We start from the raw sequence: 15,122 nt of genomic DNA, 5'->3' as shown, positions 1-15,122 counted from the left end.
ACGCCCCGCCCCGGCCGCCCCCCGCGCGCCCATTGGCTGCCGGGAACAGGTGGCTGGGTCTTGGGGCCGCCTGGGGTTAGGAAAGGTTAGGGACTGCCCCCCGCGCAGGGTAAAGTGCCCCGGCCTCCCCACCCTTTTTTTTTTAGTCAGTTAATCCACCGACTGACTTTTGCTGCGCTGGAAGAAGGCTCTCCTGGGTTCGCCCAAGGAGGCCACGAGTGTCTCAGGGAAGGAGAGGAGCACGCTGTTTCTGACGAAGTAAATTAAAGAGTATTACGACTGTTGTTTTAAATTTACATTTAAGGATATAAGCATGCAAGGCGTGTGTACAGTCACACATTTAAATTCATCTATGTGCACTGACCCAGTCCCCTTATATTACAGTAAACGAAAGCATCTAAAGTTTAGGTAGCTGTTCAGAGCAACACCGGGATTGAGACTACAGAGGATTTAGCGTGGAATTCAGGTCCTCCGCTCCCCGCCGCGGTGCTGCGCTTTCCACCCACGAGCCTGTTAGGTGTTCTCTGGAATACTTATCGTTTCAAATAGTCGTTCGCCATGTGCCCCTGGCTTGAGAAATTCAATCATGAAAATAGAGACAAATGTGGGCCAGAAGAAAGAGAGGACTACAGTCAGTTTCTTCGCTTCTATTTCATGTATTTAAATTTTCGTTTCAGTTTGATTAGGATACATTTGTTAGAAAAGTAGTTCCCTAACAATGCAAAGTCTTTATTGCTATGGATGTGTGCTAAACAGAGAACTCAGTTTAACGTTTAAGTTCTTAGCAGGAGAGGGGGCAGAGAGATTTGAGTATTTCATTTTTGTACCTACAAAATAGATGTTTATTTTTAATGAGCTGTTTTTTTAATTCTGGTATCTCAAACTTGTTTTCCAAAGTTCGTTGATGGAAGGCACCGAATTGGATGGCATGGTGGGAAGATGTGTGCAGAGGGAATTGGGAGAACTGGGTTCTAGTCTCGACTCTGTTACAGCGTCTTCTGGAATGGCAATCTTCTAATTCTCATGGGAAGAACAATTGCGTTTATTGTCCCTAGCACACAGGGTCGTTGAGGGGCCAACGGGAGAGACGGTACATGCAGAATTTGGTGTGGCACTAGATATATATGAATACGAGATAATATTTTGCCAGCTTGAGACTTCCAAATGTGATGATAGGGTAAAAGGAGCCAGTAAGTCTAGGTTACATCTTAGCTCTGCTTCTAACCTGCTGTCTGATCTGGAACCAAATTCCTTCATCTTTCTAGTGAAGGCTTTAGGAAATCCCTAACATTTCTCAAATTTTGTGAAGTATCTTCTCCCAACAATTAAATGTGGTCACCTCTAAGGTCTAATTCTCTCAGTATACTTTGGGTAGATAGAGATGTAATCCTCCTCAATAAAGGAATTTCAGAGTCCAGTAAGTACACGTAATGAATGGTATTGACATTATACCATTTCTGTCTGAGATCTGAAGATTCCTCATGTCACTCATTAAAGACAATATTTTAATTTTGTAAGATGTAAGAATTGGGGGGTACCTGGAAATATGAGGTCGAGTCATCATTAAGTTTTACATAAAGAAAAACTCTTATTATAGCCATAAAATCCAGGGGAAAGTGGATAGAGCCACTCAAACCAGTCCTACTGTTACAATGGCAAATCGAAGCACTTTTCTCACCCCCTTTTCCTTTCTTATTTATTTGTTTAGTATTTATTTATTTTTGCTCTCGAAAAAATTCTATAACAATTTTTAGACTGACCATCGATTAGAAGCACAAGTCTTCCATACTGGTTCATTCATCTAATACTTGGCCAACTCTGCCAAGTATCAATGGTGATATCTGAGAACTCCTTGGTCTTTAATTGCTGCTTTTTTTTTTTTCCCCCAGATAAAATGGAATAAGCTGTGAACTCTTGGCTTCTTCTCCCTAATTGGCAATAGATTAGTTTTGGTGTGGTTGCATGTTTTCATTTCTCATGGATAGCTACCTAGGATTGGAATTCCTGTGTCACGTGTTAACTCTGTGTTTAACATTTGGAGGAACTGGCAAACAGTTTTCTAAAGTGGCTATACCAGTTTTACATTCCCATGAACAACATGTGAGGGTTCCAATTTTTCCACATCCTCACCAGCACTTGTATGTTCATCTTTTTTATTATATCCATCCTACTGGATGTGATATACAATGATATATCATTGTGGTTTTAATTTGCATTTCCCTAATGACTACCAATGCTGAGAATCTTTGCATATGCCTATTGGTCAACAGTACAACTATTTTGGGTCACCTCAGTCTTAGAAGAGGTACAAGATGAAATACCTTTATTTAGGGAGGAACTAATGCCCATTGACAGGGACTAACATTCTTCTTTCAAGTGAGGCAAAATTAATAGTTGTTTAAAAATATAAAAGGAGAATACTTCTTTAAATAGATTGTGTAGGACTCTAAGGTTAAAAACACCCTTCATCTTTAAAAAACGATGAAAGTTAACCTCAGAGTTAAATGATTGAGAGGAAATTTCTCTTTTAGAGTAGGTAAATAAGTAGCGAATACAGTTCACTATTAAAGAATTAAACAACGGGCTTGTCAGAGACATTATCACTGATACTCCCTTTTGGAGAAGGCTTTGAGACTTGCTTAGAAGTTAGTAGAAAATATAACAAATCTACTGTTTTGTAAAGGTAAAGTTATCATTTTAATATAAATAAATGCATATAGAGACAGTTTACAGAAAAAATAAAGTATATGTGTATATATGGGGGAGTCTATCATGTGGCCCTACCCTTAATAGCGCTCAATTAATATTTGCTGATTTAATTAATTTAAAAATCACTCTACCTCACAATAATAGCTGTTTACTGAGTGCTTATGGTGTGCCAGATACAAACTTCATACATGTTATCTCATTTACTCATCTACGAGGAAGTATTCTTAGAATAATCTCATGTAGATGAAGAACCTCAGCCTTAGAGAGGTTAAATAAATTGTCCAGAGTCAAACAGCTGCCAAGTAGCTGACAGAGCCAAATCCAAACCTAGATGTCTATGCCCTTAATTTCTACTTCTCTTGATTTTTCTCACAAATTCTCAAGGAAATATCTATTGCATAACGTAAGATATATATGTAGTCCAACTACTTCTAATATTAGATATACTTCTGTAAGCTTCATGTTGTGTCACATGCTCCCAGTATCCTTCAGGATACCTCTGAGTGTTCCAGGAGCTATTTATCAGATAATTGCCCTTATTAGGATAACACTGTACCTATAAGATCGTGTGATAATGAATCTTTGACAAATTGAACTTCTGTAGGACAGCTATAGTTGAATGTTGAAGATAGAAAAAGACCAGAATGTAGTATGTGAAGCCTCTAAATGAGCGCAGAAGTGACTTAGGCACTTTATTGATACCTCTACAGAACCAATAGAAGGGATTTTAGCATAGGGGTAGCTGTTGTCCATTCCTCCCCGCCCCGCCCCAACTACAGTTAAAGAACATCAGGAAGGGTCTATCTCATTGGGATGGTTCTGGAAAGAGACCACAAGTTCATCCCCACTTAAGTACAATCTTGAGACTTCTAGCAGGGGCTAAAAGCTCACCACTCTGCTGAAAAAGCTGTGCTTCACATTTCCTGCTAAGCTGGCACTTCCCTTTCCTAACCCAACAGACACCAGCAGTGGTTGTGCTGGCCAGGGGTGGGCCACATCTATTCAGCACCCAAGAGTGAGGAAGACATATTGGCCAATTCCAGAAATGATGCAGAAGTTAGTGAATCACCATCATTATGTTATATAATGTCAGTGCCACAGAGATTCCTTTGCCTATGAAAATTCTTGGTTTGGCAGGAAATATCCTTTAGATGCCTTAGTGGTGGGAAGGCAGCTCTCACTGAACTTTCTTCCTCGTCTCACTTATTCAGCCCTAATTCCTCTCCCAGTATTTTTTCAACCCTCTTCTTCAATCTGACCCCCTATATTCATATCTGGCTTAGATTCTCAAAAAAAAAAAATGCGATGAAATAAGAAACGATTGAAGAACCAACAACTAGAGAATGGTTAAGGAAATTACAACACATTCAGCAATTCCTATGTCATGCTATTAAGAGAAAAAGAACGGAATATGAAATTGCACTTATAGCATTCTCTCAACCATCTATGCATATAAAAGATTTGAAAGAAATTCACTAAAATTTTAATAGTGACTATCTTTGGATAAAGATATAATGATATTCTTTATATTCTTCTTACTGCTTTTCTGCAATTTGTGCAGTTTTCTATGAGCCATTATTACATTTATAATCTGAAAAAAGAAACATAAATGCCAATTTTTTTAAGAAGCAAAAGTTTCTGTGTATACCTAGAAAGAATTCTTTTATTGTCACAGATGTTTTCTTTCTCAGCTCTGCCCCAAGAATACTGTAGACATTGTTCTGGGAGAAAACCTCCCACAGCCACCTGGCTCCCCTCATGTCCACACACGTGGTGATCTGGCAGAATGGGGAGATAAGCGTGGGAAAGAAAGCACTTCTGTCTGTCGTGTGCTTTGCCCAGCTCTCACAGGTCTGTGCTTGCTATTTCAGCTCTTTCTGTCTCACTTGCTGCTGGTGAGGAATTTTCCAGAATTATCACTCCCAACAAAAGGCAAATCTTTAGGTGGGCCCTGGGAAATGGAGAATATCTGTATCCTTTTCCCATAATTCTACTTGGTTTGGGCAATATCCCAGGAGAAAGCACTTATCAGTGCCACCCCCAAGATCATTTAAGTGGCAAAACTCCTCCCTGTCCCCCTCCACCAGTCACATTCTCACTAAAGAAAAGTCTACTCAAATAGAAATATTCAGAATTTGCAAGCTTAGATCAAAGACAGAGCCAATTTTGGACTTTTGCTTAGAAATCCTAAATTGCTGTTTCTACTATACTGTTCAGAATTTAAAAGCAAAACTATATACTAAGACTGAAGATTGCAAGGTCTGAGCCACAAGTAATCAGTTGTAAGATGAAAATGGAATGATCTGAGAGGCATGGATTTTTTTTTTTTCAATGAAGGCTTGATTTAGAAATGACAGAATATGACAGCTAATGCATGGCCTTTTCTAGAAAGTTATGTTGTTCATGTGACAGCAGCTAAGTCACCTCAGGGGACAGATTTCATGCATATCAACATTCCCAAGAGAGCGCATCTGCAACATGAGACACTTGTGCTTTTCTCGCCCAGTTCCATAGCAACCAAATTGCTGACTCAGAAGAATGAGAAAATGTAGTAATCCCAAATTTTTATACACAGGCATTTAGAATAAGTGTTTACTACTATAGGACTGATTCCTCACTGACTTTGGTTAGATCATATGGTATTATTTCATGGTCTTCTTAGTTTCTTAGGTCCAAAGCTTTCTCTACTCTCTACAGGCAGAGTGGAGCAATATCTCCCTGTGCAGCAGCATACCTCGTTAATACCTCTTTTATGGCACTTATCACAGGGCTGTAACAGCTTGTTTGGAGATCCGTCTATTTCACCAGTCTGAGACCTCTGGAGGGACTTATCACAGGGCTGTAACAGCTTGTTTGGAGATCTATTTCACCAGACTGAGACCTCTGGAGGACAAGCCCTTGCACCTAGCACAGCAATTGTTGCTTAATAAACGTTTGTAGAATTATTATGTAATCAAAATGTTAGTATTTTCTCCTCCGAATTGATACCACACTTTAAAACAATATTTTAAATATTCGAGAGGGGAATATTTATAGAAGTTTAGAATTGGGAGGGACCTCACCTTGCAAATGGGAAAATCGCAGCTAAGAAAGTCCAAATGACCCGTCTGAATTCATCGAAAATTGCTGAGATCACTTCTTAGTGCACTTCTCTTTTGGAGAGTTAAATGAGATTTAGGAAAATGGTCTTTGATTTTATGCTCTGCAAATTCAAATCTGTAAGCCTTTAACTTCCAGGTTTTGTAAAATGGTGCTCAAGAAGAGTGTTAAGTACAGATATTATAGGTAGGCATTTCACACAAGTCTGCCCTCTAAACTTGTGGAAGCTACGTGTCAAGAGAAATCTTACTTTAATATGTTAAAACTATTTTCATGAGTTTGTGGGAAGTTTTATTTTTATTTTCCATTACAGGTTTTATATTTATAGAAAAGTTACAAAGATAGTACAGAATTCCTGTATATCTGTTATCCAATTTGAGTTTTCCACGTTATCATCTTACACTAACATGGTACGATTGTCAAAACTAAGGAACTAACACTGTGCATTACTATTAACTAGACTTCAGACTATTCGTATTTCACCAGTTTTTCCACTATTGTCCTTTTTTCATTCCAGGATCCCATATTACATTTAGTTGTCATGTTTTCTCTGGTCTCTTCTGGTCCGTGACAGTTTCTTAGTCTTTGTTATTTATGGCCATGACAGTTTTGAGGAGTACTGGTTAGGTATTTTGTAGATTGTCCCAACAGCTGGGTTTGTCCTATGTTCATCGTGATTAGACTGGGGTTGTAGGTATTTGGAAAGAATACCACAAATATGAAGTACCTGTCTCATCACATTATGTCAGGAGGAAAATGACATTTCCATGGTATTACTGGCGATATTGACCCTGATCACTTGGTTAAGGTGGTATTTGCCAGTTTTCTCCACTGTAAAATTAGTATTTCTCCTTTCCAGGCTATTTTTTGGAAATGAGTCATGAAACAAGTCTGGGAGGGGAGAGAGGTTTTCTTCATACATTATTTGTAATTCTTCTGTAAGGGAGATTTATCTCTTCTTCCTTTATTTATAGAAATTTTAGTTTAATAGATAATAACAAGTTATTGAATCCATGGGAAGTTAAACTAAAATTATAACTATATAAGCATAAGTTTTAGCAGATGTAAAATAGGCATATGGTGTTGGAATATGAATTTAAGAGATAAACATCTCTTTGGCGATACCACCATGGCTGAAACATTTCATATTAATAAACTTTCCAGATAATTGAAGTTTATTTTTTTAATTGCTAAAAGTTTTTTAATATATAAGTTTCTCCCATTCTATGGCTGCTTTTCTATGATATATCATGTGCTTTTACCTTCTTGAACAGAATATGCTAAAGATGATTTAACCTTTTTACAAAAATTGATCATTATACTGAAATTCACAGCAATGATGATAGTTGAACTTGATGACTTCTAAAGTTTCTACCAATCTAAGTTTAATAACTATTAGGCAAAATTAATGAAATTGTGTCCCCAAATAACCGAAGCCTTCTTGTTTTCAACCTACGGTTTTTACCTTGGGGTGGGGATACACTAAGCGGTCTGAGCCTTACTTCTAGACCAGAGAGAAGTGATAGGTATTCACACAAAAACATCCAGGACAGCACATACAAATCACTTGGGGAGGTTTTAAAAGGCAGATTCTGACTCATGCCTGAGATTCTGCATTTCTAACAACTTCCCAGTTGATGCCAGTGCTGCTGGTCCATAGGTCACTCTTTGAGTAGCGAGGACCCAGGAAACCCCATATACCAGACTTTGTGGTCTGGCTGTTGACAGGGCTACAAGGCCAGAGAGTTTTTGGGACAGGGCAGAGCCTTTCTCTCATGCTGCAAAGAGCTTTGAGTAGACATGGATCATTAACAAAGTATAGCCAAAGCTTAGATAAAGAGGGAGCTAAGTGACAAAAATAAATACCTCATTCTTCCAATATAAGCTAAAGGAAGGAAAGAGAATTCTTTTCCTTAAGAAAATTACTTTTGAGGCAAACATTTCCTTGACTGTATAGTTCCTTTGATGTTGAAAAGAAGTATCCAGACTACATCAAAAGACAGTAGGCTAGTTTTATGTGAAGATTAGTTTACATAATCTTTAGAATATGTAAAGACGTGGAGAGACGGTCCAATTCTAGAACTTGAGTCTTTTTATCCTAAAATTGCATGTTGGGTTGGCGAGGATTTTAGGACAGCATTAATGTACATTTTATATGATTGCTTCTACTATTTTTTTTTTACAAACAAAAGGTGGGTTTGTCTGTCCTTCAAGACCTAAGTAAGCCACAGCAAGCTAGACCCTTAGCTGCTTTCTAACTAAGCTAAAATGATATATGGAATCTATATATTTAACTATACAATGAAATTATGATTCCTGAATGAAACGTAGTGTCTATTAGGGCAACTAATAAAGAGTTTTTGACTGTGAGAAGTCTTTCATATCATTGTATATATGACAGCAGCCTATCTGAGATAATTCTAGTCAGAAATGCAGTGCTGAGGAAAGAACACTATGCTGATCTGGTGACTTGAATTCTAGTCCCTGCTTGACCATTAACCACTTGGATAATATTAATTCCTTAAACAAGTCACTTAACTTCTCCAGGCCTAACTGGCTAAACTGATAATCTCAAGGTTTCTTTTAAGTTCTAGTTTTTCAGCACCCCATTCTGATATCTCAGAAAGATATTTTGTGTACATTTCAAACAATGCTTATCCCTGTTTATAATGCAATTAAGAAAGCCAATTCTGCCAACTTTGTGCCTAACCCTTGAGCAAGTAGCAGCTTGAATGTTATCTGATATCAAGTATTCCTCCAAGGAAAAATAGCTGAGATTTTGACCTCATTTCTTACATTGATATATTTGTGGTGTAAGCTAGCTAGTGGTTTAGTTAATATTATGCAGAATTATTGCTAAATTCTCCTTTTCCCCAGATAAAAATAAAAGTTTATAGCATGAATTATTTTTTTATAGCATGAATTATTAACAGTTGGTAAGATTCTGAATTTATCATACACGGGTGACAAAAATTATACGAGTTGATTTTAAAAAGGTAAAAATTAAAAAAGCTGACTGCTACCTGAAAAATTTTAGCTCGGTAAATATGTATCTAAGATGGTGGCAGACACTATGGCAAAGTGATATATAGCACAGCACATAGTAAAGAGTGTGGGCTCTAGAGCTATACTTCCAGGTTTGAAGCCTGAATCTACCACTTACTAGTTGTATGATCTTGTGAAGTTATTAAACTCCTCTGTATCTCAGCTTTCTTGAATGTAATAGGGATAATACTAGTACATAACTTATAGAGTTATGATGATTAAATGAATATATATAAAGCACTTAATACTACTCACTACAAGTTAGCTATTATTATTATAATTAGGAACTGAAGTGGACAGGTCACATTAATAAAAAGATGCCGAGAGAAAATTCAGAAATGGGGAAGATAGTACTTTCCATATCTGCTTCCTATATTGAATATTCTCTGTGGTACATGCTAAACACTCTTGTTTGAAAACATCACTATTTGCAGTATATCAAAGAGACTTCAGATATATCATCACATTTGAGTATCAGCAATCTAGAAAGGTAAAATCTCTCATGCAACTTAGAAAATACTGCTGACTTGCAGAATGGATCCTGAGAGCAACAAAGCCCAGCACAGGAGGATGCAGTAGGCCATCCATTCCTATCTGGATCCTGAGAAGTGTTGCTGGGCTTTTAATATGTCACCAGAGATGTAATGTGGGGCTATTTCCTTTCCCAAGGTGACCTCATCGTACATTTCTTGAAAGAATTATGTTTGATCATATCTTCATATTCACCAAATATACTGCATGTTTCTTGGTAATAAGCATCTTTTGCATGCCTTAGCTATGTATCAGAAAGTAGCCATTTAAGGCACCCTGTCTGTTTAGCCCTGAGATACTTGTGCTGCAAGGCAATATCCTATAGAACAATACCACAAAAATGTTTCAGAGAGAATTAAGGGACCAGTAGAAAATGGATATATGGTGATGATGGAATATAATCTCTAGCTGAGTAATAGGAACTATGAATCAGAGAAGTTATTGGCTTATTATTATTAATTAAAATAATAACATTGACTACTTACTATGTGCCTGGCAGTATGCCAAGTGTTTTATGTGCATTTAATCACCATGATATTGCAGTACAGCAAACAGTAGGAGCTCAATAAATATTTGTTGAGTAAATGAATCTATGAAGTAGGAATTACTTTGATCTATTTTACAAACGAGGAAAGTTAGTTTCAGAATTTTAAGTTTTGCTTAAGGTCACATAATTATTAACTAGTGAATCTGGCTTGTAAACCCAAATTTAATTATAGCATAGTGTAGTGTAGTGGTTCAGAGAGCAAATTTTGGAGCCGGCTAGTTTTGAATTCTAGATCTGACACTAGCTGTGTGACCTTGGGGGAAGTTACATAACCTTTCTGTGCCTCAGTTCCTTCATTTGTAAATTAGAGATAATAATTCCAACCTCCCAAGTTTTGGCAGATTAAATGAGATCATACATGTAAAGCACTTGGAACTGTACCTAGCACAGTATAGGTGTTACTGTTTAGTAGAGCCTTATATTACATGTCAGTAGAGCTTCCTACTTTTCAAAAGAAATTTCCATGAATTATCTCATAATATCCTTATAAGGTAGGCAATAATAATTACAATTAATTTTATAGTACGTCACTTAATCCTCAGAATAATCCATTTTCTAGATTATAAGAATCAGGCTCAGAAAGGTTAATGAATTGCTCAAGATCAGTAGCTAGCCCCTGTTGGCGGAGGTAGATTGAAAGATTAAAGATGATTAACATACAATATCAACTCTTAAAATCAAGAAAGAGTAGAAGGAACACAGGAAAACAACTAGCTCATTCAAAGCAGAATGAAGCCATATGCTAAAATGGGTGCAGGTTACATGCTGAGGAAAGCCAGGGGAGGAATCGGTGAATTCTGTCTGGAGGTAGTGTGTTTGCCTAGAATCCATCCCAATGACCCCAAAGCAGGTCGGACACCATTTTGTGGTAATGAAACATACAGAGGTTACTTGAAGTCAGAAAAGTTTGAAGGTCTGAGAGTAGCAGAGCAACATGAAAAAAAGTTTCCCAAAGAAAACTTTGAAAAATGCCTAGGCATTCATGGCCACTCCCACACATTTTTGGATGTGGGAGGGAAACACTGAACTTCATTTCAATGGATAAATGAAATATTCAGGACCAAGGACAATGTGAACAATGTGACTAAAGAAAGTTCTCTATCTACTTGAGAGGATTCAGAATGTGTATCTTCCTCCCTTTATCAGTGTTGCTACTTTGGGACTCAGCAGATCAATTTCTTTTGGAGTCAGTCCTCCCATTTTAAGGCAGAAAGGTTATAAGATCTCTTTCTTTCCTCTCAAGGCTTGTACTCTTCCAGCAAGATCTTGCCAATCAGTGAGTTATAATGCTGCAGCAAAGATTTTCCCGTCTCCCCTGCCTGATCTTGATGCCTTGGAAAATAAAAATTAAAGATTTCATTCCATTCTTGGATGGGGTGTAGCAAAGGACTAGAGGAAACTCTGATGAAGTAAATACCTGTGAATTACTATGAATAAACCATTTTCAGATTGCGTCTTCCCTATTTCTGTAGACTGGCCTTGTTTTTGGCTCAGTCCCCAAGACCAAATCTTTTATAACATTAGGTTAACTCCTAGAAGAGTTTGAAGGATTCACTATGATAGGTTAGAATTCTGAGGTCTAATATATCTCAGATATAATACTCAACCAGATTTTCTGAGGTTCTTCAAGCTCATTGTCCTAAATTCATACCAAATCTCTAATAATTGAGAGAACAGATATATTTAATTATTAAGTACTTAACTAGCATTTTACTCTATGTGGGAGGGGGGAGCAAAAATCATAAAATATTAGAAAAGAGTGGTACAAAGTCCCATATCACTTAAAGATTTCATTGGAGTGATAATACAAAGTTGCACTAGATAATTGCCTAGCAACACAAATAGAATGCAACTAGATGTACAAATATATGGATAGTGCTGTATGCTGGACTTCTTTCTGGTTCAGTCTCCAAGATCAGATCTTACATAAAATTGAGTACACTCTTAGACAAGTTTGAGTGTTTGAAAGAGCTAGGATTTATTAAAATTGGTAAAACCCCCAACCATTCAAAGTACAGTAATTTCCTGGCTGGATTAATACAGTGGCAATGTGAGGAGAAACTAGAGGGATGACATTTAGTTAGGAGGTGTTGTAACAATCCAATAAAAGTAATAAAGGTTCCTATTGATAGTAGGAAGAGAAAGGGAAGATGAATGTTTAGATAAGTCAGTGGCACATGGGTTTCAAATTGTGTGCTATATTCAACCTTAAGATATAGTATTGGGATATCAGCAATGATTATGGCAACAATCCTGACTTTTAACAGACTCATAATGATTGATTTAACTGAAAATTGTAAAATGTCAAGAGAGGGAGAGTTGAGTGATAGAAGTGGCAGGAAGTGTGGCTGCAGTCAGGAGCAAGGACATCTTCCCTGAAGATTACCCTTGAGGTCTACCTGAGTCTGCCTTGAATAGTGTCTGATGTGTCTGAATAGTATAAGATATAACCACATACCATGGGTCACCAGACTCTATTCCCTAATTGCAATTCGACAAGTATTTATTAAGCACAACTATATTCTAGTACACTACTAGATTCCTGTAAAGTGTACTGTAGATACATATTTTAAAAGTTAGTTCCATTCTTAAACTACTTACTATCTATACAGAGTAACAAAATAGCCTTCTATATGTAAAACAATTAGAAAAAATAGAATGTAAATGCCAAAGGTACAGTTAGGATAATATTGGCCTTCTTTCAATTTCTTAAACACGGTAATCATGTTTCACCCTCAGTGCAATGGCATAGCCCAACCCTCTGACTGGTACACCACTCCCCACAGGCCCCCTACCCCTGGTCTTCTGCTTGGCTTTCTCTCATCCTGTAGGTTTCAGCTTCAGTGTTTCTTCCTCAGAGGGGACTTCTCTGCTTTCCTGTGTAAAGTAGCCTTTTTCTATTTATTTTTCTTTATAGCAATTTTCAGCACCTTTAATTATCTGATTTATTCACTTATTGGGTCCTTTAATGTCCGACTTCACCACTAGACTATAAACTTCATGAAAGCAAGAATACATTATTTTAAACCACGATATACTCAGCCTCTGGTACAGTACGTAGCACAAAGTAAATGTTCAATAAATATTTGTTTAATAAATACACGAATATTGTTGCTTTTGCTAGTTGAACAGTTTGAACCAATATCATGGGGAATAATTATCTTAAAGACTTAATTTCTGAAAAATGATGAAACAAAAAGTTTCCTGAAGATTTGCAAAAACAGACTTTCAGAATAGTGTTCTGTGAACTGTAGTTTGCTAGTCATTTGTAGTCTAGCAAAGATTTCTGATAGCTCTAATTGCTCCTCTTCCCTGACTCTGTATCTTGTAAAGAACAAGTCTAGCCTTGACATATGAGAAAAACTAAAGATGGAAAAATTTAAAGAACAAATTTAACTATGTCTTATTTTAGGGGATTTTTATTATATACCTTAAAATAAGAAAATCTGTTTGACATATTAGGTATCTGAAAATAAGCTACTCGATATAGCTGCATGAACATGTTGAGATAAAAGCATTTGCAAATCATGCCTTTTCAAGTGTGGTTAAATAAATCTCTATACTTATCTATTATAATTCATAATCATTGCTACTATTCAAATATATTAGGGTTGAACATAACATGAAAATGGAAACTTAAGACAGATTAGCATTCATGGATCTATAGATGACTCATGCTACTGAGGTAACCATTTTCTTCAGGTTTTTCACAATTATGGTATATTTCCCATCCTGAAATACATTTAATATGTAATATTATTAATGCTGAAGGCACACAAATAATGTACAATAATTACTCTAAAAAAGAAACAGGTCCCAACGATTTCTTTTGAATTTTAGACTTACTGTTAATTAAGAATGTTTATAGATAATTTAATATTAGACAGATTGTAACCTTGAATATAACAACTGAAATTAAGAGAAACTTTGTTAAATGCTTCTCTTTAGGAAAATCTTACAAACGATTGTTTAGCAAGGCTATTTGAAACAATTCAAAGCTATAATTATTTTTAGGCTATAGCAAGATAAATTCCGTTTGTTCGGATTTGATCTACCACTAAATTTTAGATTTGAGGACAGTCTCATTTCGATATTTAATATAGCAATTAAATTATAACTTGGAAAGTGAGTTCTATATGCCTGCAGCATGTAGGAATTATGTGAAAATAAGTAACTATGTAGACAACAGACCGTTTCACATACCATGGTGTGAATCCTGGGAAAACCTAGTAGAAGTCATAGCTGAGAACAAACACTTCAAATACAATCCAAACGCCTTTGGACTTATATGGTTTTGGACTCCCTCTAGTGGTTCAACCTTTTGGTGCTTTAATTGGTACTCTTCAGGTCAGAATCACCAAATTTGGGGTTATATTAAAACCAAATGAATAAAAGAAACACACAACTCCTATTAGAACAGTTTTATACAAGAAGTCTCTACCAGCACTGAAGAGTACGATAAATGTGGATATTAAGATAGTTGAAATAATAGTGTTGCAAATAGTGGTTTGACCTAAAAGGACACAATGGATTTAACTGGCTAACTGGAAAAGCTAGTTATAGTTCTGCTGAAATCATGTAGATGAGAACTGAAAGCTCCAGGAACAGGTTTCCTAGTTGCTTTTGTTTGCAATCTAAAGTGAGAATTGGACCTTTTAGGGGAAGGGTGAAGTGAATATTTCCTCGATATATAGGTCCTACAAGGTCAGAGAATTCTAGTTTGACAGTGTATAAAGTCAACTTTTCAGACCAACCCAAAGCAATATGTAGTTTCCTCCACATAATAACTCCAATATCACAGCCTCTACATCTGTTTTAGACCAAATGCAGAAAACTCTAAGTTTGATTTAACTTTATTTGCCTTCCTTTGTTGGCTTTGGTTATCTATCCGCTTTGGCTATATCTTATAAAGAGTCTCCTATCTCTTCTACATGACCATACTGAAAATATGAGGAGGAGGACTCCTATGTTCACTCTATTAAATTTTCACTTCCTGGCCAGTTCTGCACTGTAGATATACATAAATCTATCAACTCTTTTGTATGACAGCCCTTTACATATTTAAGACAGTTATGTCTTCATTAAGTCTTCTTTCCCTTTTTTGATCCTCAAACTTCTTGGAACCAGAACAAAAGAACCTCCATAAGGTACAGGATTCATTACAGAATAACTTAGTGGGCATTTTATTCAC

This window comes from Pteropus alecto, unplaced genomic scaffold (genome assembly GCF_000325575.1).
Source record: "Pteropus alecto unplaced genomic scaffold, ASM32557v1 scaffold86, whole genome shotgun sequence".
Taxonomy (NCBI): Eukaryota; Metazoa; Chordata; class Mammalia; order Chiroptera; family Pteropodidae; genus Pteropus; species Pteropus alecto.
Note: the sequence above shows the minus strand (reverse complement) of the source record.